This window comes from Mustelus asterias (assembly GCF_964213995.1).
Source record: "Mustelus asterias chromosome 26 unlocalized genomic scaffold, sMusAst1.hap1.1 SUPER_26_unloc_28, whole genome shotgun sequence".
Lineage (NCBI taxonomy): Eukaryota > Metazoa > Chordata > Chondrichthyes > Carcharhiniformes > Triakidae > Mustelus > Mustelus asterias.
In genome coordinates, this window is record NW_027590096.1 from 255,001 (window position 1) to 260,000 (window position 5,000).

Consider the following 5,000-nt stretch of genomic DNA (forward strand, 5'->3'; position numbering starts at 1 on the left):
ACACACTCCCTCTTGCACACTTGCTCACACATACACTCACTCTCATAAACACTCACTTTAACACACTCTCATCAACACACACATGAATACTCCCTCACACACTCTCACACACACTCAGATTCACTCACTCGCACGCACTCACACACTCTGTCTCTCACACACACTCTCTGTCTCTCTCACACACACTCTCTGTCTCTCTCACACACACTCTCTGTCTCTCACACACACTCTCTGTCTCTCACACACACTCTCTGTCTCTCTCACACACACTCCCTGTCTCTCACACACACTCTCTGTCTCTCACACACACTCCCTGTCTCTCACACACACTCTCTGTCTCTCTCACACACACTCTCTGTCTCTCACACACACTCTCTGTCTCTCACACACACTCCCTGTCTCTCACACGCACTCCCTGTCTCTCACACACACTCTCTGTCTCTCTCACACACACTCTCTGTCTCTCACACACACTCTCTGTCTCTCACACACACTCTCTGTCTCTCTCACACACACTCTCTGTCTCTCACACACACTCTCTGTCTCTCACACACACTCTCTGTCTCTCACACACACTCTCTGTCTCACACACACTCCCTGTCTCTCACACACACTCTCTGTCTCTCACACACTCTCTGTCTCTCACACACACTCTCTGTCTCTCACACACACTCTCTGTCTCTCACACACACTCTCTGTCTCGCTCACACACTCTGTCTCTCTCACACACTCTGTCTCTCACACACACTCTCTGTCTCTCTCACACACTCTGTCTCTCTCACACACACTCTCTGTCTCTCACACACTCTCTGTCTCTCTCACACACTCTGTCTCTCACACACACTCTGTCTCTCACACACACACTCTGTCTCTCACACACACACTCTGTCTCGCTCACACACACTCTCTGTCTCGCTCACCACACTCTCTGTCTCGCTCACACACACTCTCTGTCTCTCTCACACACACTCTCTGTCTCTCTCACACACACTCTCTGTCTCTCACACACACTCCCTGTCTCTCACACACACTCCCTGTCTCGCTCACACACACTCTGTCTCTCACACACACTCTCTGTCTCGCTCACGCACACTCTCTGTCTCGCTCACGCACACTGTCTGTCTCACTCACGCACACTCTGTGCTGTATCTATCCTGTGAGTGTTTGATTGGGACAGTGTCGATGGAGCTTTATTCTGTATCTAACCCCATGCTGTACCTGTCCTGGGTGTGTTTGATGGGGACAGTGTAGAGGGAGCTTTATTCTGTATCTAACCCCATGCTGTACCTGTCCTGGGTGTGTTTGATGGGGACAGTGTAGAGGGACCTTTACTCTGTATTGAACCCCGTGCTGTATTTGTCCTGGGATTGTTTAATGGGGACAGTGTCGAGGGAGCTATACTCTGTACCTAACCCCTTGCTGTATCTGTCCTGGGAGTGTTTGATGGGCATGATGTGGAGATGCCGGCGTTGGACTGGGGTAAGCACAGTAAGAAGTCTCACAACACCAGGTTAAAGTCTTTAACCTGGTGTTGTGAGACTTCTTACAGTGTTTGATGGGGACAGGACTTAGGGGACATTGGATTTTAGACAATGTTTAGGGTTTTAGACTTTTCGGAGTGAAATTCAGGAACACTTTGCCACACCAGGTGTGATATTAGTTTGGAACTACCTTCTATAATTCACAGTTGATGCTCAGTCGCTTATTAATGTTCAAACCTGAAGTTGATAGATGATATTTTACACACAGGAGAAGCAATTTAAAATCAATGGGTCAATGTTAAAATAGTTGCAGGAACAGAGAGACCTGGGCTTTCAGTTCATTTTTACATCTTAAAGATTCAACCTGGGGCTCAGAATCTGTCAGTTGAATCTACTTTTCCTGTCCCGAAAACGTGTCAACAATTGTGTTGGGGAATGTGACAAAAGGTGACATTCCTGCATCCTGCACAGTGGGGTTGGGAGGTTGTTTGAAAGGAGATTCAGAAAGTGTCAATTAGATTGTGTCTCTTTGCAGAAGTTGAGTATTTCACAGGAGATGCCTTGAGATAAAGGAAAGTTTTACCAATGTCTGCGTAACTTTCAAAGTCTCCAGACGCATGAAGGGGGCAGAGATTTTGTAATATTCAGAGCAGGAGATGCCAGACAATCACAGAATTGAAGATGTGAGGCCATCTCTTGTTTCTGAATGTCAATCTGTAGCTTTTAAACTTTAGTCCTGGGCTAATCATTCCAAGTTTGCAATCCCACACTTTGCTGTTGTGACTTTTGAGTTGTAAATTTTCTGAAATTGATTCTGTAATAAAAATCCCTGCAGGATGCAATGATTCCCATTCTGTCTGCAGCTGCCAAGCCCCAGTTTGTGTCTCAGTTTCACTATTTATCAACCATTCCTACACTGCAGAATGAGGCCATTCAGCCCAACAAGCCTGCCCCAACAATAATCCCACCCACGCCCAAATCCCCCTGACACTAAGGGGCAATTTAGCAAACGTGCAAACTCCACACAGACAGTCACTCGAGGCGGGGAATCGAACCCAGATCCCTGGCGCTGTGAGTCAGCAGTGCTCACCACTGTGCCACCGTGTCGCCTGGTGATGAGACAGAACGTTTGCCAAAGTGCACAGAAATAGGCAGCATTGTCAGCATTTTAGCTGGAAGCTTCAAATGACAAAGGGATCTTAATAGTAGAGTCACAGAATCCCTGCAGTGCAGAAGGAGACCATTCAGCCCATCGAGTCTGTACTGACTCTCTGACACAGTATCTTACCAAGGCCCTTGACCCAGCCCTATCCCCGTAACCCCACACATTTACCTTAATCCACCGAACCAACACAGCTTTGGACAGTAAATGGCAATTTACTGTGTCCAATCCACAAATTTGGAAAACACTGGGATGGATTGAGAAATGGTTTCCGGGCAGAAAACAGAGCTCAGATACAAATGGGCCCTTTGGCCCAACTTTTCCCTGCCACCCAGTTTTTAACCATAAAGCTCGTATCAAATGCCTTGCGTTTGGCCCAAATCCCTCCACACCAACCTTACCAGAATAACTGTCTAAATGCTTTTTAAAATATAAAATTGTGTCCGCTTCTACTACGACCTCTGGCAGCTTGTTCCAATCCCTCACCACCCTATGTGTGAAAAGAATTGCCCTCTGGACCCTCTCCCCTCTCACCTTAAACCTGTGTCTTCTGGTTTTAGACTGCCCTCCCTTTTGGAAAAGATGTTGACGAGCTTCTCAAAGAACAAAGAGAATTACAGCACAGGAACAGGCTCTTCGGCCCTCCAAGCCTGCACCAACCATGCTGCCCGACTGAACTAAAACCCCCTACCCTTCCGGGGACCGTATCCCTCTATTCACATCCTATTCAAGTATTTGTCCAGACGTTCCGTAAAACTCACTATCGTATCTGCTTCCACTACCTCCCCCGACAGCGAGTTCCAGGCACCCACCACCCTCTGTGTAAAAAAACTTGCCTTGTACATCTCCTTTAAACCTTGTCCCTCACACCTTAAACCTATGCCCCCTAGATTTTGAATCTTCCACCCTGGTAAAAAGCTTCTGACTATCCACTCTGTCCATGCCCCTCATAATCTTGTAGAATTCTATCAGGTCTCCCCTCAACCTCCGTCGTTCCAGTGAGAACAAACCAAGTTTCTCCAATCTCTCCTCAGAGCTAATGCCCTCCATACCAGGCAACATCCTGGTAAATCTTTTCTGAACCCTCTCCAAATTCTCCACATCTTTCTGGTAGTGTGTCGATCAGAATTGAACACTATATTCCAAGTGCGGCCTAACTAAGGTTCTATAAAGCTGCTGTATCCATGCCCTCATTATTTGAGAGACCTCTAGAAGAACACCACTAAGCCAACTCAAGGGGAAAAAAGTCCCAGAGTATCCAGCCTCTCATTATAACTCAAACCATCAGGACCCCATAGCATCCGAGTAATTCTTTTCTGCACACTTTCTAGCTTAATAATCTCCTTTCTATAAGGGTTACCAGAACAATACACAGCATTCCAAGTGTGGTCTTACCAATGTCTTGTACAACTTCAACAAGACGTCCCAACTCCTGTGTTCAATGTTCTGACCAATGAAACCAAGCATGTGGAATGCCTTCTTCACCACTCTATCCACCTGTGACTCCACTTTCAAGGAGCTATCAATCTGTACCCCGAGATCTCTTTGTTCTGTAACTCTCACCAACACCCTACCATTAACTGAGTAAGTCCTGTGTTGGTTCGATCCACCAAAATGAATCACCTCGCATTTATCTAAATTAAACTCCATCTGCCATTCAACAACCCACTGGCCCAATTGATCAAGATCCCATTGCAACCCGAGATAACCTTCTTCACTGTCCACTATGCCACAAATCTTGGTGTCAACTGCAAACTTACAAACCATGCCTCCTAAATTCTCATCCAAATCATTAATATAAATGACAAATAACAGTGGACCCAGCACCGATCCCTGAGGCACCCCGCTGGTCACAGGCCCCCAGTTTGACCAAAAAAACAACCCTCTACAACCACCCTCTGTCTTCTGTCATCAAGCCTATTTTATATCCATTTGGCTACCTCACCCTGGATCCCGTGAGATTTAACCAAATCCTGTCTGCTTTTGTTTTTAAATGTTTACATTTTTAAACACTGAAACCTCTTGCCCTTGTTGGGAATATCAGTGCGGTTTGAGAAACGCAAACACTGATCCCACACTCAACACCCCCCAACACAGGACTGAGCAGAGAGTGTGAAATGTGACTGGTGTGAGTGTGGATTGTCTTTTAAAAGTGGGTAAGAAACACTCCTCCATTTTCAAATCTTTACCTTGCTTATGTAGCGTCTCGGACTCCCCTGTCACTCACTATCCATCTGAATTAATCTCTATTCCTCACTGTCTAACTGTTACTCTCTGCATTGCTCCCTCTCCCTATCGTAGCGTTACAAGTGGTGTACCTCAGGGATCTGTTTTGGGGCCACTGCTGTTTGTAATAT